Here is a 24,548-nt window from a genome sequence, read left to right as displayed (position 1 = left end):
CATGCTGAATGTCGGTACATTGTGCCAGATGTACCGACATCCCTCGCTTAAACAGAAACACGCTGGTGGCGGGTCACATTTCCAGGTTCCTAGACTGTGCTGTCCCAATTTCGTCAAGCCTTACTCTTCAAACTCCACTGTCACACTCCTCATCTTGATTTGGCTCAGATGGGCTCAGTGCTCAAATAGACAGTAAACAATTTATCAAGGGGTCACATTTCCTGCATCAAATGAATCAATCCATTCTCGAGTCTGGTGTCAGAATTGGCTCCCTTATACTCTTGGCACGTATGAACCATCCCCCTAATCTTGGCACCCATTCCTTTCCACATGATGTATTTCTTAATCTTAGACTTCAGGTGCCCCATGTGCCCACCACACAAGATTTGGTGAAAAGATATATTGCCGGAACCATCTCCTTAGGTAGGCAGGTCTTTAGTCTCCCATTGTACCTTATGTGGAAGCACGAATTTCCCTTCTCTAGAGAGTAGTCCGATACTAGGTGCTCTTGTTCTAATTCCTCCCGGAGGCCCTTCGGTGTATTAGCTTTGCCTTGTTCTTTCTCAAGATTCTTAAATAAAGCTGGGATATGGGCCAGCACAGCTGTGGCTACTTGGAAGCCCAGCTCCTCTGCCCATACCGCAGATGTCGATGCCTCTTAATGTCGTTACACCCCAAACTCGCCTTCCTCCTGAAACATGCGACTGAGAGTGTCGTTGCTACTATTACCGCATGTAGAGGTTCTTCCTCTTCTTTGTCAAGTTCTTTGTTCAACTCCATGTCATCGTCTGTGGATGCTTATTGTTTCTTCTTCTTTGTTCAGCGGCCTCTGGTGTGTCCAGAACAGCAGCAACATCCAGCGTGTATGGACCACCGTTGCCTATCGTCTGCTCGTCGGGACCTGCAGCGAACTCTGGAATGTCAGGACCAGCAGCAATCGTAGCACCATGGGATACTGAAACGCACGAGACCAGCATGTTGGAGCTGGACCATGTGCTGTTATTATCCATCCCACTCATTGATTTGTGTAAGTAGGACACCCGGCAACTCCCCAACTCTCAGAAGAACCGTGCTGGTGCACTTCACCACATGGTGCAGGTCAATACTGGTCTGCGACATATGTACCATCCCAGGACATTCCAGTGTTACTGCAAGGGCAGAGAGTTGATGTGGTGGATGAGATGCTGCCGATTCCTCCCAGTGCTCTGGTGCTTTTCTCTTCATCTTATAGTTTAACAGGTAGCAGTTTAATGCACTTAAATATAAGTGTAGAAGCATCAGTCAACAGTGACAGCCCTGTTGTGCTAGTGATTGTAAATGCATCAAGCAGTGTCAAAGTGCAGTTTATGGAGCTGGAATGGGATGAACTGTGCCATGCAGAGCACTACATCAACCAACAAATGACCTCCAATTATTCTCCATCTCCATACGTTTACTATGCTGGACTGATCATCATTGTACGATGGTATCCCACTCATGGTATGATTTGGAGGTCGATCCATTTATCTGCAACAATCCATCGGCACAAACTTGTTTGGCCTACGAATGCTGCTATCCCTTGTGCTGGAAAGGCTGAACTGTGGTCTGTCATATGTTAAGACTGTGTATAAAGACTTTATCAACTATCCTGTATATGTAGTGTGCATGTAAATGATTTAGAAGAATGTATCAATACTGTGTCAAAAGAACATGCTAAAGGAACACCCATCAGTTTCAGAGAAATACATGCGGAGTTTACTGCACACAAGGAATTGTTGTTCAGGTAATACTGTAAAAAATGAATCAGTCTTTTTTTGTTGATCTAGTGCAGCCTATGTATCATTGCTGAAATGTAAATTATATATATTGTCTCATAAGAACCTGACCAGCACCGTGGTGTCGTGGTCATAATACTAAACTGTTGCCTGGAGGGTCATGAGTTCAAAACTCCACTGGACTGTTCGATTTTAATTTCTATATTCGGTTAACTACATCCTAGAAGTATCCGAAAATGTAAACAATCATTGTACTGGAATGTTCTATAGCTGTATACATACTGTATGTGTTCTGGTCAGAGGCAGTTCGGTTCGCGCTCTTCTATGTGCAAGTGCTGAATAAACCTTCGTTAAGTGAAGTTAGTGTTCGTCATTTATCTACTTACACCTTCTTCTACGTGACATTATTCTGGTGGAGACGCTGGGTATTGGAACTTGTGATAGTGCACATTATCGACGACACAGTAGCTCCCACCAAGCCACGACAGAGCCGCCGTTTACGTGGCGAGAAACCCGAGTCCGAGCAATATTCAACAGATCGCAATCTATCGGAGGCAGTAGAAGAGGACGACGTTACGATGACGGCACCTGTGTGCCACCACATGAGATATCCTTCCGGAGTCTCTGGTGACGGTGGCCAAGGTCCAAACAAGTGTCTGAATGTATATGAGCATATATACAAATTTAACAAATGGGATGACACCGTGTGTTTGGCTACCGTATTATTCTACTTGGAGGGCACTGCCAAGTAATGGTATGAAAACAACGAGTAGAAGTTCACAAGCTGGGTAGTATTGCAGGCGGAACTGCGCAAATATTTCGGCGACACACAACGACAGAAGCCAAAGCTGAAGATAAATTAAAGTGCAGGGCACAGCGTTCAGGAGAAACTACAGCATCCTACATTCAAGTCTTTTGGAGCTGTGTCGTGGTCTCGCGGTAGCGTTCTCGCTTCCCGAGCACGGGGTCCCGGGTTCGATTCCCGGCGGGGTCAGGGATTTTCACCTGCCTCGAGATGACTGGGTGTTTGTGTTGTTCTCATCATTTCATCATCATCCAGGAAAGTGGCGAAATTGGACTGAGCAAAGATTGGGTAATTGTATGGGCGCTGATAACCACGCAGTTGAGCGCCCCACAAACCAAACATCATCATCATCATCATCACTTTTGGAGCTGTGTAAAATAGTGGACCCTAGAATGAAGGAGGAAGATAAGATTGCACATCTCATGAAGGATGTTGCTGAGGACATGTGTCAAGCCCTACTCCTGAAGGAGGTTTCGACAGCAGATGACTTCATAAAATGGTGCCAGTATATCGAGACAATGCATCAAAAAAGAATTACACGCAAGAGGTTTGAACGGCTTCCAAACGCCGTATCGGAGTCTGTGATGGAGGAAGGAACTGATTTCACAAGTGTTCTTCGTCAGATAGTGAAAGAGGAAGTTCAGAAGGCACTTGGATTGCGCGGCGAACAAAAAACCAAGACGCTTCGAGAGGTCATAAGGGGGGAAATGGAACAGACATTGAACCCAATCTCTCGTCCTTCATTTCCCTTGTTTCTGTTGTGGTCTTCAGTCCTGAGACTGGTTTGATGCAGCTCTCCATGCTACTCTATCCAGTGCAAGCTTATTCATCTCTCAGTACCTAGTGCAATCTACATACTTCTGAATCTGCTTAGTGTATTCATCTCTTGGTCTCCCTCTACGATTCTTACCCTCCACGCTGCCCTCCAATACTAAATTGGTGATCCCTTGATGCCTCAGAAAATGTCTTAGCAACCGATCCCTTCGTCTAGTGAAGTTGTGCCACAAACTCTTCTTCTCCCCAATCCTATTCAATACCTCATTAGTTATGTGATCTACCCATCTAATCTTCAGCATTCTTCTGTAGCACCACATTCCGAAAGCTTGTATTCTCTTCTTGTCCAAACTATTTATCGTCCATGTTTCACTTCCATACATGGCTACACTCCATACAAATACTTTCAGAAACGACTTCCTGACACTTAAACCTATACTCGATGTTAACAAATTTCTCTTCTTCAGAAACGCTTTCCTTGCCATCGCCAGTCTACATTTTATATCCTCTCTACTTCGACCATCATCAGTTATTTTGCTCCCCAAATAGCAAAACTCCTTTACTACTTTAAGTGTCTCATTTCCTAATCTAATTCCCTCAGCATCACCCAATTTAATTCGACTACATTCCATTATCCTCGTTTTGCTTTTGTTGTTGTTCATCTTGTATCCTCCTTTCAAGAGACTGTCCATTCCGTTCAACTGCTCTTCCACGTCTAATGCTGTCTCTGACAGAATTACAATGTCATCGGCGAACCTCAAGGACCCTCAAAGGTTTTATTTCTTCTCCATGGATTTTAATACCTACTCCGAATTTTTCTTTTGTTTCCTTTACTGCTTCCTCAATATACAGATTGAATAACATCGGGGAGAGGCTACAACTCTGTCTCACTCCCTTCTCAACCACTGCTTCCCTTTCATATCACTCGATTCTTGTAACTGTCATCTGGTTCCTGTACAAATCGTAAATAGCCTTTTGCTCCCTGTATTTTACCCCTGCCACCTTCAGAATTTGAGAGAGTATTCCAGTCAACATTGTCAAAAGCTTTCTCTAAGTCTACAATTGCTAGAAACGTAGGTTTGCCTTTCCTTAATCTATTTTCTAAGATAAGTCGTAGGATCTGTATTGCCTCACGTATTCCAATATCTCTACGGAATCCAAACTGATCTTCTCCGGGGTCGGCATCTACCAGTTTTTCCATTCGTCTGTAAAGAATTCGCGTTAATATTTTGCAGCCGGCACTTATTAAACTGATAGTTCGGTAATTTTGTCATCTGTCAACACCCGCTTTCTTTGGGATTGGAATTATTATATTCTTCTTGAAGTCTGAGGGTATTTCGCCTGTCTCATACATCTTACTCACCAGACAGTAGAGTTTTGTCAGGACTGGCTCTCCCAAGGCTGTCAGTAGTTCTAATGAAATGTTGTCTACTCCCGGAGTCTATTTCAACTCAGGTGTTTCAGTGCTCTGTCAAACTCTTCACGCAGTATCATATCTCCCATTTCATCTTCATCTGCATACTCTTCTATTTCCATAATATTGTCCTCAAGTACATCGCCCTTGTATAGGCCCTCTATATACTCCTTCCACCTTTCTGCTTTCCCTTCTTTGCTTAGAACTGGGTTTCCATCTGAGCTCTTGATATTCATACAAGTGGTTCGCTTTCCTCCAAAGGTCTTTTTAATTTTGCTGTAGGTAGTATCTATCTTACGCGTAGTGAGATAAGCCTCTTCATCCTCACATTTGTCCTCTAACCATCCCTGCTTAGCCATTTTGCACTTCCTGTCGATCTCATTTTTGAGACGTTTGTATTTCTTTTTGCCTGCTTCATTTTCTGCATTATTATATTTTCTCCTTTCATAAATTAAATTCATTATTATTCTGTTACCCAAGGCTTTCTACTACCCCTCGTCTTTTTACCTGCTTGATCCTCTACTGCCTTCACTACTTCATCCCTCAAAGCTACCCATTCCTCTTCTACTGTATTTCTTTCCCCCATTCCTGTCAATTGTTCCCTTATGCTCTCCCTGAAACTCTGTACAACCTCTGGTTTAGTCAGTTTATCCAGGTCCCATCTCCTTAAGTTCCCACCATTTTGCAGTTTCTTCAGTTTTAATCTACATCACCAATAGATGGTGGTCAGAGTCCACATCTGCCACTGGAAATGTCTTACAATTTAAATCCTGGTTCCTAAATCTCTGTCTTACCATTAGATAATGTATCTGATACCTTTTAGTATCTCCAGGCCTCTTCCATGTATACAACTTTCTTTCATGATTCTTGAACCAAGTGTTAGCTATGATTAAGTTATGCTCTGTGCAAAATTCTACCAGGCGGCTTCCTCTTTCATTTCTTCCCCACAATCCACATTCACCTACTATGTTTTCTTCTCTCCCTTTTCCTACTATCGAATTCCAGTGACCCATGACTATTAAATTTTCGTCTCCCTTCATTATCTGAATAATTTCTTTTATTTCATCATACATTTCTTCAATTTCTTCGTCATCTGCAGAGCTAGTTGCCATATAAACTTGCACTGTTGTAGTAGGCGTGGGCTTTGTGTCTATCTTGACCACAATAATGCGTTCACTATGCTGTTTGTAGTAGCTTACCCGCACTCCTATTTTTTTATTCATTATTAACCCTGCTTCTGCATTACCCCTATTTGATTTTGTAATTATAACCCTATATTCATCTGACCAAAAGTCTTGTTCCTCCTGCCACCAAACTTCACTAACCACTACTATATTTAACTTTAACCTAGGCATTTCCCTTTTTAAATTTTCTAACCTACCTGCCAGATTAAGGGATCTGAAATTCCACGCTCCGATCGGTAGAACGCCAGTTTTCTATCTCCTGATAACGACGTCCTCTTGAGTAGTCCCCGCCCGGAGATCCGAATGGGGGACTATTTTACCTCCGGAATATTTTACCCAAGAGGACGCCATCATCATTTAACCATACAATAAAGCTGCATGCTCTCGGGAAAATTACGGCTGTAGTTTCCCCTTGTTTTCAGCCGTTTGTAGTACAAGCACAGAAAGGCCACTTTGGGTAGTGTTACAATGCCAGATCAGTCAATCATCCAGACTGTTGACCCTGCAACTACTGAAAAGGCTGCTGCCCTCTTCAGGAACCACACGTTTGTCTGGTCTCTCAACAGATACCCCTCCGTTGTGGTTGCACCTACGGTACGGCCAGCTGTATCGCTGAGGCACGCAAGCCTCCCCACCAACGACAAGGTCCATGGTTAAAACGGTAAAAAAGTAGAGACTCAGACGGATTTACGTTCCTACAATGCCACATGAGGGACCTGTTTGGGTATCAAGTAATACTGACACCTGGAGGACTCAGGATAACCAACCAGTATGTTTCCACTGCGGACGACCGGGACATGTGGTACGCTATTGTCGAGAAAGGCTGCTGATATTTGATGACGCCCACGCCAGAAGACAGTAGACCGATCTTAGCCGACGCCAACTCCGGGATGACGAAGATGAACAAGAAGATGTGGGTGCAGGACGCGTAGGTAACCATCGCTGCAAGCTAGCCGCTGGAGAGGACGCTCTCCAACATCAAGGTCTCCATCGCCGTTTAGAAGCTGCAGCCGATCACCTAGCCACTGCAACATGGAAAACTAAAGGATGCGACCTTCCTTGGAGGTGAGGCCGCCGAAGAGAAAAATCCTTCGCTGTCGATCACTACAAAAATGATAGGTTCAAATGGTTCAAATGGCTCTGAACACTATGGGACTTAACATCTATGGTCATCAGTCCCCTAGAACTTAGAACTACTTAAACCTAACTAAGCTAAGGACAGCACACTACACCCAGTCATCACGAGGCAGAGAAAATCCCTGACCCCGCCGGGAATCGAACCCGGGAACAAAAATGATAGGAAACTACGTCGATATCCTCATGGTTGGCCCACCAGGCCAAGCTCTTCTGGACTCTGGAGCGTCATATTCAGTTATTTCGGAGAAGTACCGTCGCCAGTTGCAGAAAATTGTATTCGTGCACAGGAAAACATCTCTGCTAAAGGTGGCTAATGGGAAATATGTAAAACCTACAGGAAGATGTACCGTTCATGTGCATATAAGTGGCTATACACAGCCCTTAGAATTCATCGTCTTACCAGAGTGTAGTCGTGACGCCGTTCTTGGATGGGACTTTTTGAAAGCTTCTCAGGTAATCATAGATTGTGGTCGCTCTAAGATTATGCTAGACGACAGGACATACTGTGGACAGGAAGATGGGGACCTGAGTGTGTTGAGACTATGTGTGTTGGATGAAGTGATCATTCCTGCAATCAGCATTAGAAAGGTAACTGTCACATGTCATGCCATGCATCAACCCATGGATCTTGTAGTGGAATGTAAGAGAAGCACAACACTGAAGAATAACTTGGTCATCCCAGCCTCTGTCGTCTCATTTAAGAACGGATTCGGTGAATTGTGGATAGTTAACTGTCGCTGAGAACCGCAGATCCTTCCAAGACGCATGTGCGTAGCAAACGCTGAGCCGTTAATTGAAGAACATCTGAGCATCATAGAAACCTCCCATGCTGAGTCAGTGGGCGAAATTTGCGCTACCACTACGAGACAAGATCTTCTAGCTCGACTGTCACTAGATCTCACTAAGGAACAACAGAAGAAGCTACCTGCCATTCTTCAAGAGTTCTCTGAATGCTTCAATCCACAGGTGAAGAGCAAATTAGACAAATCGAAGGTGAAGCCCCGGATTAGCACTGGAGACCATTAACTAATAAGCCAGAGAGCATACCGTGTGTCAGCAACGGAACGTCAAATAATTCGCGACGAGGTAGAGAAAATGATGAAGAATAACATCATTCAGCCTTCGCAGAGCCCATAGTCGTTACCAGTGGTCCTCGTCAGGAAGAATTATGGCAGTTGGCGCTTTTGTGTTAATTACAGGAAGCTTAATAAGATAACTAAAAACGACGTTTACCCTCTCTCACGAATTGACGATACACTAGAGTGTCTGAATGGGGCTAAGTTTTTCTCAACGATGGACATGTACTCGGGATACTGGCAGATCGAAGGAGATGAGGCTGATCGTGAAAAAACTGCATTCGTCACCCCTGAGGACCTGCATGAGTTTAAGGTAATGGCGTTTGGTTTGTGTAATGCACCAGCAACTTCTGAACGGATGATGGATAATCTTCTAAGGAACCTGAAGTGGACGATGTGTCTTTGTTATTTAGATGACATTATTGTGTTCTCAGAGACATTTGATGAACATATAAAAAGATTGAGAGCCATTCTTAAGTGTCTCCAACAAGGCGGACTGAAACTTAATCCAAGAAAGTGTCTCTTTGAAGCAAAAGAAATCAAAATATCTGGACACCTTGTGTCAAACGAAGGTGTGCGGCCACACCCAGAAAAGGTGAGATCTATAACGGAATTTCCTATTCCTAAAAGTATCAGAGATGTGAGAAGCTTCCTCCGATTATGTTCTTATTACCGTCATTTTATCAAAGACTTTTGTATCAAAACCAGGCCACTACAAGATTTGTTAAAAGCTGATGCTAAATTTATCTTGGGTGGTGCTCAACAAAATTCTTTCGATGTGCTGCAAAAAGCTCTAAGGACTGACCCTGTACTTGGTCTGTATGATGAGAGAGCACCTACAGAACTACACACAGATGCCAGCGGGTATGGGATTAGTGCCGTTCGTGTGCAAATTTCGGATGGAAATGCTTCTAGGACACTTACAAAAGCAGAGAGAAACTACTCAACTACAGAAAGAGAATGTCTTGCTGTGATCTGGGCCACGTGCAGATATCGGCAATATCTCTATGGAAAGCCATTCACATTTGTTACAGACCATCATTCACTTTGTTGGTTGACAGGTCTTAAGGATCCAACAGGACGACTCGCCAGGTGGGCACTACGTCTTCAAGAGTATGACATTACCGTAGTGTACAAAAGTGGAAGAAAACATCAAGATGCTGACTGTCTCTCAAGAAACCCTGCGCAATACCATCAAGACTTTGATGAAGATAGTTACTGTCTCGCTGTACTCCAGGATCTCTCTGCTGAGCAGAAGAAGGACGCCAAGATATCTCAAACTATGCTTGCCTTAAATCAGTCAGAGGAAGTAAAAGGACTACTTTGCAAGAAAAACTTTGATCCGTTTGGAAAGAGGTGGCTACCAGTGATTATCGCATATGACCTCAGTTGTTTCTTGCTCCCTAAAACAAAAGTGTAGCCAGTGATTCGTAAACACATTTGCTTAGATGTTCTACAGAAATTCCATGACACACCTGAGGCCGGACATTTACGATTTATTAAGACATACGATAGAATCCGCAAGAGATTTTTCTGGCCAGGTTTATTTAGGAGTGTCCGTCACTATATGTCGCACAGTCGAGAGTGCCAGAGGAGAAAGGCAGTTCCTCAGAAACCATCTGATCGACTCATGCCAATTCCACCAGCCGAAACGCCTTTCCAGCGTGTTGGGATTGACATCCTCGGACGATTTCCAACGTCTGCTATTGACAATAGATGGATTATTGTTTGCGCTGATTATCTGACACGCTATGCCATTACAAAAGCCCTGAAAACAGCCGAAGCATCCCAGGTAGTCAAATTCATCGTGGAAGACATTGTAGGAAAACACGGTGCCCAAGGTCGTTAATTACGGTTTGAAGGAAAGTTTTTCAATCCAATCTTACCACAGAGATAAACCGTCGGCGCAACATTACTCATCTGATGACGACTGCCTAGCACCCGCAAAGTAACGGGCTTACTGAACGTCTTAATAAGACCTTGGCCGACATGTAATCAATGTTCGTCAATGTTGAGCTGATCAACTGAGATGACGTTTGCCTACAACACCGCCAAACAAGACACCACAGGTTTTGCTCCATTTTTCCTGGTGCATGGGCGTGAGGCGACCACGACGATGGACACTGTGTTTTCGTTACATCCTGATGGCGTGGACGACGACTACATCGCCCAGGTGTTAACCAGAGCTGAGGAAGCTCGGCAGTTAGCTCGACTCCGCAAGCTGCAGACTCAAGAAAACGATCGGCAAAGATATGACGCGAGCCACCGCCCTGTTGTCTACCAGGCTGGTGACCTCGTGTGGATTTTCACTCCTGTTCGGAAGGTTGGTCTCTCTGAGAAGCTCCTCAGGCGCTACTTTGGACCTTATAGGGTTTTAAGACACTTGTCTGATGTTACTTACGAGGTTGAAGTTTTCGATCCCGACACAAGACGACGAAAGATCAGAGATATGGTCCACGTCCTTCGAATGAAGCCCTATAAGGATCCTGCAACCCAGGGAAAATTCGAAGCTCCAGCGACAGGCAACAAGCGGAAAGGTAACGAAGAGCGTAGCGGCAAAAGAAGTTCTAAGAAGATCACCGCCAGTGCGAGAATCAGTCATCGGGAGTCGAAGTATGCAGGACCGATGACTCGTTCCCGGACTAGGACGTCGTAACAGCGAGACGCTGTTTTCTTATGGAGGGAGCAATGTAGCAGAAGAAGCTGAGTAGCACCGTGGTGGTAGTGGTTATGATACTAAGCTACTGCATGGAGGGTCGTGAGTTCGTAACCCACCTGGACTGTCAGATTTTAATTTCTATATTCGGTTCGACTACCTTCTTGAAGTATCCACAAATGCAAAGAATCATTGTACTGTGATGTTCTGTAGCTGTATATATACTGTATGTATTCTGACCGGAGGCAGTTACCCCCCACGCTCTTGAATGTGCAAGTGCTGAATAAACTTTCGTTAAGTGAAGTTAGTGTTCGTCATTCATCTACTTACACATTCTTCTACGTGACAATGTTGTTAGATTTTCTTATTTAACTACCCTGCCATTATATAACGTAAGATGACTGCGCTGTAGAGGCTACATATATTACTGATGTACGATAGTGCAGTGCCTGTGTTATTCTGATTACGATGCAAAGTTTCTTTGGACATGCGGCGACAACAGCCGTTATGAAATACAGTAAATGTATTGGCAATTGCGAATAATGACAACCATCAGCTGTAGAATGGAATGATGACAATGAAAATTTGTGCCAGACCGCGACTCGAACCCGGTTTCCCGCTTATCGTGAGTGGTATCCTTACCGTTTGGCTGATGGTTGTCATTATTCGCGATTGCGAATACATTTAACATAAAATCTGACATAGTAGGTATCATGGCCAGGTGGGTATAGCGTCAGAACATTTTTGTAAGTGACTGGTCCTGTGATGGAGCGGTAGAATACTGGAAGAAGAAGAGGAGTGGGCTACTCCTACGTGATAATTTACGAGCGATAATTGTAGGCCCATTCAACTGTGGCAAGACGAATCTTCTCATCTCACTACTAATACACCCTGATGGAGTCTGTTTTGAGCATGTATGTGTATGTTCGAAAACACTGTTCCAAACCAAGTACCAGCTACTGCCAAGGATCCTGCAGGTGTTGGTGATGTAACACACGCGATTCAGTCAAAGCAATGAAATTTTCCTGCCAGAAAAAGTAAAGCCAAACACAATGTTTGTATTTAACGGTGTTGCTGTGGAAAACCAAGATCAAATTCTAAGATATTCCTGTTTTGGTCGTCATATGAGGGTTGACCTTTTTTCTCTTCATAAATAAAAAAAGGGTCTTTAGCTATCCTACTGCACAGACCGCTTACAAATACAGATCTACTCAAGTTTGTCAGAAAAAAATTCAGCATTCCAAGATTTCGTGGTGTGTTTATGCGGGATACATTACCGAAGGCTATTTGGAAATGCGGAGAATGTGAAATTATGAATTCTACAATTTTCATCGCTACCAAGACTTTAATATCTAATACCTACGTATGCAGGCATCTGTGCAATATGTTCCTCCTTACGTTTACAAAGAAGCTTCTATACAAGAAGATGCATTAAGCATCCATTCGTTAGTCAAGGTTCAGATGCAATGTCGTACACTTTGACTTTAAAAGATGGATCGTTAGCTTTATAGGGAGGAATTACTTCCCACCGACTGATTTAAGCAATGGAAAGTAGAGTATCGCGCTGATTAGACTGGAGACATAGAACAGCATTCCGAATATCATAGAGGCTAATGATAAACTTCACCTGGAAATTAATGGTGGAAAAGAAATTGTGGAAATAGAACCTGGTGCATGCAATATTGATTATTTAAACGGAGTTTTAAAATGGTCTGGAAACTGGATTACGCTACATACAAATATGAATAAACTTGGATCTGAAATAAATACGAGTGCAACGACTGATTTTAACCACCAGAAAAGATCAATAGGGCGGCTATTGAGTTTCACAAAAAGACGGATCCTAATAATGTTACAGATCCGACCAGTCATTGTGTGTACTCCCTGTCACTACAATCTATGTCGAACGTAAAATTGCAACAAACTCTTATCTCAACAACTTACTTCGAATTTTACGGATTCTTCTCACCGGTGGGAACAGGTTATAAGATCCTTGAGACCCCTACCAACGCTATTCACCTCCCAGCAACAGTTAAGGCTTTGGGCTATCTGGAGCTGCATGTTGAGGACCAGGGTAATAATCTGATTTTCGAGATGAAGCTATATGTAAAGCAGAACCAACAGTGATCTTGAACGTTTAGAGACCCAGAAGTTGTGAAAGCCGTCAACCAGCCGGGACATGTTGGAGACAAAATCGACGACCTTTAACTTACCAGAACGGATGCTTTGGCAGCGAGCTTCAGTCAGTCAGGGTTAGTAGCGTCCCTGCATTGTCAGCAAAGACAGGATGGGTATAAGGTAAAAATACAAAGTACACAACACACAGTGTGGTACTTCACAACAGAACAGCATGGTGGTAACACGTGCAAACTATGAGTTTCTTGAGTCAGTATCTCTGAATCCACGCATTGTCACCGTACGATACAACTAGCCTGGCCGAATATGAGAAGTGTAGCCTATTATAAACCAGGAATAGTTCTCGTATAAAACTAATGCAACAGTTACAATTAACAAGAACGATGAAATTAGGATTGTCATCCAACACCAAGATGCATTAACCCTCCATGCAGGAGTTTCATACTCGTATATCTTGACAGATCATTTACGAAAAAGGGTGGTACTGCTACAGCGGTATCAAACCTACTCGAAACGCTTTAGCGTTCCTGTTTCATGAGATATGACATGAACTTAACAGGGCGGAGATTGACCATACACACAGTGTAGGCATAACATCTATTCTTAAAACATATGTCTCTGCTTCTCCCTTGGACCTGAACGATTCAGAAAATGCTGGGTGGTTCATAGATGAGTAAATGATTAGAACATTGGAAGAGTAGACAAGATTTCCTGCATGTATATCTTTAAAATTGCTTATGGGATATTTTGGGGACATGTGGCGAATTCTGTGCTGAATCCTAAAAAGAAACTTATTCTGGTACGGAGTGCAATGGATAACAAGTCATACATTCAAGAAGCTGAAGAGAAGAGCGAGATCCCCATCAATGAAATAATATGGAATACGCCACACATCACAGTATCGGATGAGCAGCATTTGAAGCTGCTAAACGTTCTGAACACCGGTGTATTTCTAACGTTATCTTTCCGTTCATGGCAAGTTTTGGGCGAGTACCCAGTGCTACGGACTGCAAACAGACAAACGCGGTCCACTGAAACCTCCACTCAACTTTGGACGCCAAGATTCATCATACTTGTATTTCAGAAGAGGGAATATAGCCTATTATTCCATCAAATTTTGTAATTGCAAGATAAATAATGCCAGGGTCCACCTGGACTCTAAATTCTATCTGTCTGATAATTCACATCTGCAGTCGAATAGAAATGTATACAGTCTAGCATATGCGTGTATGCGACGTTTTGTGCTTCATACTATGAAGATGGTGGATGTCTACTCAATCCACAGAAATTCAAGGAGCTGGAGCCAATTGTTGTGATAGACTGCGTAAAACAGAACGAGATATTTAAATCTGGACCTGTAGATGTACGAATTGAATTTGAATCTTCGGCAAATTTCCTGGAATACACTGCAGCATATGCTCTATTTCTGAATGACCGTGTGATTAACCACTGTCCGCTCACCAGTGTTGTGCAATGAGCTGTATACATAAACAGGTGTTGCCCCATACCCAGAGCATTCCACAATTATATTCGAAGGTGTGAACATCATTGCAGACGCTCAGCGTTTCTTTAATGATGAGTGTAGACAGTTCATATTTGAAGATGTTTTTTCATATTTACACAGCAGATGCTAGAATAACAGATATATTCTCAGAAAACATTATATCACTGATGTCTTTCAAGGATGTGAAGTGTGATAAAACACGAAGGTGTACAAAGTTGTTAACATGTTTCTACCATGGAATTCACTTGGATGATCCTGACAAACTCTATAAAGATATAGTGACGTCGCTTCGATTATTCGAACACATGATATCATCATCTATGGGAAGGGGCAACAGAAGATCGCTTGGATGTGTCGAATCTTGAATGCAATCAATGCTGCTATTCATATCTGGAATTCTGTGGGTGTCCTGCTCTCCATCGGCTCAAGAAGATATGTTAAAATAGTGTTGTATCGGCTTATGAAAATGTAAAATTGAGAAATAAATGAATTTTTACCTCATGATATGTGAGCACTTTTTTTTGTGATTTTACTATGTTCCCACTTTGATTGTGTACAGCTTTGCCCAGATACTATGTCTGTGGTTTTCTTCAAGCACATAAGATTTAATTTTAGATGTGTTTGCTGTATGTCTTTGGAAGTGGACATGATCATGTGCATCCTACTCCTATAAGCCAGTTCATGCTGCACGACAGGCATAATCCTATGCAAGCCTTCTATATATTTACTTATCTTCCATCTTAAACTTCACCTCCTTAATAGCACCTATCTTCCGAAAAACTAATGTAGTTTATGTCCTGCACCTTCTTTATATACACAGTGCAATAGGGAATAGGTTTTTTTGTAAATATTAACAACAAAAACGTATTGTAACGAATTTTTTCATTTATTCGCTTCACACAGATACAATTTGATTTTTGAGATACAGCTCAGTTCTTGATGTACAATTCAGTTCATGAGGTAAAGATTTGTTCTTGAGGTAAAGATCTGTTTTTCATGTACAGTTCAGTTCTTGAGATACAATTTGAGTCTGATATTTCAATGCAGAGATATACACTATTACTAAAAACTAGGAAAAAAGAATGTCTCAACAGTAAGACTGATTATTCTATTTACATGAAACACATGTTACATAGGTACATTCACATTTGTGTACACAGTACACATACACTGCGTATGAATAAATAAATATTTAGATGACATATATCTGTTTATGCTTTTTTACATTTTAAAATCTTTTTTACCTTTTTTTCCAGCACACAGACATACATGGTGTGCAAATATATATTTACAAATGTGTGTACACAGCACACATTCCTCACATACATAAATAAACAAATATTTACGTGATACACACACACACACACACACACACACACACACACACACACACACACACACACAAAATTAATTATGCTATGATAAAAGGTGTGGTGTCACCGCCAGACACCACACTTACTAGGTGGTAGCCTTTAAATCGGCCGCGGTCCGTTAGTATACATCGGACCGGCGTGTCGCCACTGTCAGTGATTGCAGACCGAGCGCCGCCACACGGCAGGTCTAGAGACATTTCCTAGCACTCGACCCAGTTGTACAGCCGACTTTGCTAGCGGAGCTACACTGACAAATACGCTCTCATTTGCCGAGACGATAGTTAGCATAGCCTTCAGCTACGTCAATTGCTAAGACCTAGCAAGGCGCCATTATCAGTTATATTGAAATGATATAATGTATCAACAAGAGCGATGTTCACCAATTATGGAATAAAGTTAAGTATTACTTCAACTACGTACTTTATTTGCTATATTATTGACATTGTAATGTTCCAGACCTCACGCCAGTCTCTGTGAGCTAAACGCGTGCATTTCGGCCTCCTCTAGCTATACGGTGTTGGCTCTTCTGCCAACACATCAAAAGGGTCATACAATACACATGCACATACAATATCTCTCACTCATTCTCTCCCTCCCACTCAATCAGAGTCCCCCACACCTTCTCTCGCTACAAGTGAGTAGTGTGAGCATGGAAGAATTTAAATCCTGTCATCACAAATGACCCATTTATCGTCAAGAGGCAACCGTTCGATTTTACACTGCAGCACAGTGTACACCTCGTGCCCTCTCAATCAAGTATTAGTTTGCTGCACTGGCTGCAGTGCAGCAGCGTGAACACTGCTGCACAGGCACGCAAATTGTCTTCGACAGATAGGAATCTCAATGTCATATGAAGCACACCCTTAGCCAGTCTCTGGTTGGAATCTTCCAATGTGCGATACAAATACATTTTTGACCGCAAACCTACAAACTCTACAATTGGCACTCCATTTGCCTCGTCTTTCATAAGGCCGATAACCTACTTGTTCTGTGAAACGATACCATGAGGATCACTGGCCGTGTATGAGGACACGTTGAATTCATCACCACCATACCTCATTACTTCATAGGGATCACTGTTATTTACCCAATTGACGAAGCTATCTGTATACATATAGTAATTTAGGGTCTTCAAAAGGAGCTTTCAGAAACTCATAGTGAAACAGGTGCACGTGATGTTTGGATAAGTCCAACATGCACATCCCTACATAAATAGGCTTCGTAAACTCTACTGCCATCTTAGCCATCTATAATGAATCTTATTACTTTTTCTTTTTTCGTTCTTTTCCGTTTATACATGTAAGCTATATATAGACAATGCCAAAGGTAAATTAATGAGTAGCTTTGTGGCAGAGATAATGTTTTGATACAAAAAAAGAGAAAATACACTCTTCAATTGATTAATTTCTGTATCTTCACTTGTTTGTTTCTGTAAGTGGTGGCGGGTGGACATATGATTAGCTCTGTCATACCTGTATTGTTTGAATATGTGTATCTCTAGCGTACATTACAAGTGTTGGAAAAAGTTATTAGGAAAGTATAGTTTGATTCTTATATTCACATCGACGACACCTGTCTGTTCACCATTTCGCCCGCGCCGAGAATCCTGCATCAGGAGGTTCGGAGCAGACAAGACCAATTTGCGCGAGCAGTGGAGGAGCGATCCTGCTTCGGCATTGTTATAATCAGAACTGCACACAATGAAATTAATAAAGCAGTACGTAACTAAATGTGTGAATATTGATCTTGAATGTATTGACATTGAAGGTTTGTTGATATTAGTACCAGTTAAAGTTCACTCAGGATTGTGTACAGATTCATAAATTACCTTCCAATTTCTTTCAACTGTTGTTTCCACTCAATTTTTTTTCAATTATTCAAGCAGCAGTTATTAATTAGTTTCAGTTATTTACTCGCCCACACATTCTGCCACTATTCAATGGCGACCGGTTGAAGGACGGCGCCGAGTGAAATATGAACACACCTTTCAATTGTTGAGAAAAACATTTTTTGAGATAAATGATTCATTTTATTGTTACCAGAAACTAATGAGACTTTCATTTTATTTGTTACATGTCCACGAGTTTGGGAATCATAAAAACTTGAAGAAGCAAATTAAAATTAAATTCTCCCCACAAACGAGATGCGCCGGAAATGCTGATTTCAGCAGTAAAGGTAAGAAGCTGCTACGCTGTTTGCTTATATGGCCGCGCTAGACGCCGTATCTCTGGCAATAGGTTATCTCTTATCTTCCCAATTCATATCCTTTACGGAAATGGCATTTCTAAAGAAAAGGCGAAAATTTGTGTAAAGTGCAAGGTAAGTCATCAAATTCGTCATTAAACTGCAAGATAAGTCATCAAACTCTATAAGACGCTTGATGTCATCTCTCTGGCAGTAGATAATCTCTTATCCTTCAAATTAATGTCTTTTACGGAAAGTGCATTTCTAAGGCAAGCGCGAAAATTTGTATAAAATCGTCATTAAAGTGCAAGATAAGTCATCATATTGTATAAGCCTGTGTCAAACAATAATTATAGGTTTATTCGTAAATATGCAGCTAAAGCTACTTTAATTGGAAAGTACCGATACAGACTAAATTTCATTTTCAAAAAATTTTGTTCTTAATTTTGTTAAAAACTATTCTCAATGGGGTAAAAAGAAATGGATATTATTGAAACTTCATTATAAAATGCAATATGCCAAGATGTGGGAAATTCGAGCATGACAGCTGTTGAAGGTAAGGCGCCAACTCATGAACTGGCCGATGGCAACCAAAACAACGAGGTTGGCGTCCCACTATCCAAAATCATCACACTGATAATATAACTAATCATGATGTCACTTTTATGAAGTTCGATGAGGCAGTTTCTCAGTTCTCACTGGCAAATATTTTTCTAAATAGGGAAACTTAAGCGCGCCATAGCGAAAATTCCTTTGATTATTTGCTCACGACGTCGCGAATGGAAGAACGGGAAACAGTTCGTGAAAGCAACGTAAATACGTGAGATGCACAAGTTGATACAACTCATGTAACTAATAAAACAACAGTTTACACAGTAGTTCACAAAACATCAGGTTGGTTGGTTGCCTGATTTGGTGGAAGAGAGCAAACTGCGAGGTCATCGATCTCATCGGATTAGGGAGGGATGGGGAAGGAAGTCGGCCGTGCCCTTTCAAAGGAACCATCTCGGCATTTGCCTGAAGCGATTTAGGGAAATCACGGAAAACCTATATCAGGATGGCCGGACGCGGGAAACGTCACGAAAACATAGGACAATAGTTTACACAGCAGTTCGCAAAACCTCAGGAAAATATACGACTACAGCTTACACAGCACAATCAAGCATTTAACGATTTCAAGAATAGTATTAGTCAACAGTTCAGTGAGGTGAGCAAAACAAGAAATAACTACCGACGAATCCAGCAATATACCTTAACGGAAAAAGTATCATCCGTACATGATAAACAGGAACGGCTTGGAGGTGAGTTACTAAACCTTAGTGAAGCATATTCTCTAATTCAAGAGACGTAATCCCAGGTGGATGCGTGGGTAAAAATTGTGACGGACACAGTCAGCGAACTGTAAGACATGTACAAAAACTTATCTACTGAAGCATAAAAGTTGAGTCTAAGAGTAGACAGTTAGGTTTACACCTACATCAACGTGATTACTATGCTAATCACAATAAAGTGCCTGGCAGAGGGTTCAATGAACCACCTTCATGCTGTCTCTCTACCGTCCCACTCTTGAACGCGGCGCGGGAAAAACGAGCACTTAAATTTTTCTGTGCGAGCCCTGATTTCTCTTATTTTATCGTTATGATCATTTATCCCTGTGTAGGTGGGTGCCAACAGAATGTTTTCGCAATCGGAGGAGAAAACTGGAGATTGAAATTTCATGAGAAGATCCCGTCGCAGCGAAAAATGCCTTTGTTTTAATGATTGCCACTCCAATTCACGTATCTTGTCTGTGGCACTATCTCCCTTACTTCGCGATAATACAAAACGAGCTGCTCTTCTTTGTACTTCTGCAACGTCATCCATCAGTTCCATCTGATGTGGATCCCGCACCGCACAGCAATACTCCAGAATACGGCGGACATGCGTGGCGTAAGCAGTCTCTTTAGTAGACCTGTTGCACCTTCTAAGTGTTCTGCCAATGAATCGCAGTCTTTGGTTTGCTCTACCCACAACATTATCTATGTGATCGTTTCAATTTAGGGTATTTGTAATTGTAATCCATAAATATTTAGTTGAAGTTACAGCCTTCTGATTTGTGTGACTTACCGCATAATCGAAATTTAACGCGTTTCTTTTAGTGCTCTACTATGTAGGAATCAACATGGATTCCAGAAACAGCGATCGTGTGAAACCCAACTCGCTTTATTTGTTCATGAGACCCAGAAAATATTAGATACAGGCTCCCAGGTAGATGCCATTTTTCTTGACTTCCGGAAGGCGTTCGATACAGTTCCGCACTGTCGCCTGATAAACAAAGTAAGAGCCTACGGAATATCAGACCAGCTGTGTGGCTGGATTGAAGAGTTTTTAGCAAACAGAACACAGCATGTTGTTATCAACGGAGAGACGTCTACAGACATTAAAGTAACCTCTGGCGTGCCACAGGGGAGTGTTGTGGGACCATTGCTTTTCACAATATCTATAAATGACCTAGTAGATAGTGTCGGAAGTTCCATGCGGCTTTTCGCGGATGATGCTGTAGTATACAGAGAAGTTGCAGCATTAGAAAATTGTAGCGAAATGTAGGAAGATCTGCAGCGGATAGGCACTTGGTGCAGGGAGTGGCAACTGACCCTTAATATAGACAAATGTAATGTATTGCGAATACATAGAAAGAAGGATCCTTTATTGTATGATTATATGATAGCGGAACAAACACTGGTAGCAGTTACTTCTGTAAAATATCTGGGAGTATGCGTGCGGAACGATTTGAAGTGGAATGATCATATAAAATTAATAGTTGGTAAGGCGGGTACCAGGTTGAGATTCATTGGGAGAGTCGTTAGAAAATGTAGTCCATCAACAAAGGAGGTGGCTTACAAAACACTCGTTCGACCTATACTTGAGTATTGCTCATCAGTGTGGGATCCGCACCAGATCGGGTTGATGGAGGAGATAGAGAAGATCCAAAGAAGAGCGGCGCGTTTCGTCACAGGGTTATTTGGTAACCATGATAGCGTTACGGAGATGTTTAACAAACTCAAGTGGCAGGCTCTGCAAGAGAGGCGCTCTGCATCGCGGTGTAGCTTGCTCGCCAGGTTTCGAGAGGGTGCGTTTCTGGATGAGGTATCGAATATATTGCTTCCCCCTACTTATACCTCCCGAGGAGATCACGAATGTAAAATTAGAGAGATTAGAGCGCGCACAGAGGCTTTCAGACAGTCGTTCTTCCCGCGAACAATACGCGACTGGAACAGGAAAGGGAGATAATGACAGTGGCACGTAAAGTGCCCTCCGCCACACACCGTTGGGTGGCTTGCGGAGTATAAATGTAGATGTAGATGTAGATGTAGAATAACTTCACACTTTATTTATTCAGGGTCAATTGCCACTTTTTGCACCCTACAGATATCTTATCTAAATCATTTTGCAATTCGTTTTGGTCATCCGATGGCTTTACAAGATGGTAAATGACAGCATCATCTGAAAACAATTCAAGACGGTTACTCAGATTGTCTCCTATGTCCTTAATATAGACCAGGAACAATAGAGGGCCTGTAACACTTCCTTGGGGATCGCTGGATATCACTTCTGTTTTACTCGATGATTTTTCGTATATTACTACGAACTGTGACCTTCCTGACAGGAAATCACGAATCCAGTCACACAACTGAGGCCATATTCGATAGTCACACAGTTTGGTTAGAAGATGCTTGGTAGGAACGGTGTCGAAAGCCTTCTGGAAATCTAAAAATATGGAATCAATTTGACATCCCTTGTCGATAGCACTCATTGCTTCATGAGTATAAAGAGCCAGTTGTGTTTCGCAAGAACGATATTTTCTGAATCCGTGCTATGGGTCAATAAATGGTTTTCTTCGAGGTACTTCGTAAGGTTAGAATACGGTATATGTTCCAAAACCCTACTGCAAATCTACGTTAGTGATATGGGTCTGTAATTCAACGGATTACTCCTACTTCCCTTTTTGGGTATTAATGTGACTTGAACAATTTCCCAGTCTTTAGAAACAGATCTTTCTGTGAGCGAGCGGTTGTGTATAACTGCTAAACATGGAGCTATTGTATCAGCATACTCTGAGAGGAACCTGACTGGTGTACAATCTGGACCGGAAGCCTTGCTTTTATTAAATGATTTATGCTGCTTTGCAAACACCAGGGATATCTGTTTCTATGTTTCTCATCTTGACAGTTGTTCTTCATTGGAATTCAGGAATATTTACTTCATCTTCTTTGGTGAAGGAGTTTCGGAAAACCGTGTATAAAAACTCTACTTAGTGGCACTGTCATCAGTGACTTCACTGTTGTTATCGCTCAGTGAAGATATTGATTGCGTCTTGCCACTGGTGTGCTTTATGTATGATCAGAATCTCTTAGGGTTTTCTACCAGATTTCGAGGCAGAGTTTTGTTGTGGAAATTATTGGAAGCATCTCGCATTGAATTACGCGCTATATTTCGAACTTCTGCAAAACTTTGCCTGTGTTGGGGATTTTGCGTTCTTTTAAATTTGGCATGCTTTTTTCGCTGCTTCTGCAACAGTGATCTGACCCGTTTTGTGTACCAAAGGGGGTCAGTACCATCACTCATTATTTTATGCGGTATATATCTGTCAATTGCTTGTGACACTATCTATTTGAAATCATTCCACAACTTTTCTAAACCTGGATGATCATATCGGAAGGAGTGCAGACTGTCTCTTAAAACGGTGTTATGAGCATTTTTACCAGCTTTTTTTAAAATAGATATGCTTTAAACGCATAATGTTTCCAGCATATCGAGGGTAAATTAAAGTCACCACCGACTATAATTGTATGAATGGGGTACCTATTTGAAATGAGGCTCAAGTTTTCTTTGAACTGTTCAGCAACTATATCTTCTGAGTCGGGGGGTCGGTAGAACGATCCAGTTAATAGTTTAGCCCGATTAACAAGTATGTCCTCTACCTACACTATTTCGCAGGAACTATCTACTTCAATTTCACCACAAGGCAAAGTACTTCTGACTGCAACAAATACTCCACCAACAATTGTATTTAACCTGTCCTTTCTGAAAACTGTTAGATCGTTTGAAAAAAATTCTGCTGAACTTATTTCAGGCTTTAACCAGCTTTCTGTACGTATAACTATTTGAGCTTCAGTGCTTTTATTAGGGCTTGGAGCTCTGGTTCTTTCCCAACACAGCTACGACAATTTACAACTACAATACCGATCGTTTCTACGACTAACTCACTGTGTTTTACCTGCTCCCTTTTAGACGGATGCCCTTTTTGTGGTTCCTTGAGGCCCTCTAACCTAAAAAACCGCCCAGTCCCTTCCACACAGCCCCCGCTACCCATGTAGCCGTTTCCTGTGAGTAGTTGGCTCCTGATCTATTAAGCAGAACCCGGAAACCCACCACCCGACGGCGCAAGTCAAGGTATCTGCAACCTACACGGTCACAGAACCACCTGAGCCTCTGATTCAGACCCTCCACTCGGCTCTGCACCGAAAGACCACAGTCGGTTCTCTCGACGATCCTGCAGATGGTTAGCTCCCCCTTAATATCGGAATCAAGACTGGCAGTCTTTACCATTTCCGCTAGCCGCCCGAAACCAAAGAGAATCTCCTCCAATCCAAAGCGACATTCGTCATTGGTACCGACATTTAGATTCAAAATTTGCCAAAAAAAAAACAGAGTGATAAAACATGTGCAGATGTAGAGGAAATATCTGAAAAAGTGATGCTGGATAAGGGCAGTACCCGTAGTGAAAAGGTAGTGTCAGAGAGCACTATTTATGTAGATATTGTAGAAGAAGCTTCAAAAGAGAAAGAAAATCATCTTCTAGCTTAAATAGATTCAGATTTAAAGGAAGCAGAGGAAAGGTTACGAGGCAGTACTGCTAAAACTACTGACATTACAAAACAACATTTGACAGAAAACTAAACCTATGCTTTTAGAGAAGTTAGATACTTTCCCTGGTCAGCCTGTCGAAGGAAGTTAGCGAAGGTTGCAGAATGCAACAACATTTGCCGGCAGCTGTACCTGTCGCGCAAGCGCAGTTACCAAGCGCTACGCCACAAGGGAACATAAACACGCCTGTCACTGATAGCGCAGCATGTTTGTCAACATTACTTGCAGGTGAAGGATTACTTAGGCATCGACAATTCCGGTATTTACCTCCGAAGAAAAAAACCAAACTCTGTGGTCTTTATCACAGCATTTCGAAATGTTTTACCTCGTACCTGGACCGAAAATTAGATTTATTGTTGGATACACACAGTGTGACGTTCTGCTATGGGCTACGGACATGGCGGAACGTTGGCACTACTATGAACAGTTGGAGGGAGCCTTTCTGGATAAATATTGGTCTGAGGCCGTACAAGAGAGGCTCAGTCATAAAGTATTCAACCCAGTTCCATTCAATAGCAAATATGGAAGCTTAAGGGGCTATTTTGAAAAATATTTGAATAAAACCAGATACTGGACGAACCTGGTATCTCAAGTAGAGGTGCTGAAAATTTTAAAGAGCCGTCTTTCTGCTCACATCAGGGATA

Source organism: Schistocerca cancellata, chromosome 3 (assembly GCF_023864275.1).
Source record: "Schistocerca cancellata isolate TAMUIC-IGC-003103 chromosome 3, iqSchCanc2.1, whole genome shotgun sequence".
In the NCBI taxonomy this organism is placed as follows: domain Eukaryota; kingdom Metazoa; phylum Arthropoda; class Insecta; order Orthoptera; family Acrididae; genus Schistocerca; species Schistocerca cancellata.
This window is presented reverse-complemented; position numbering follows the sequence as displayed.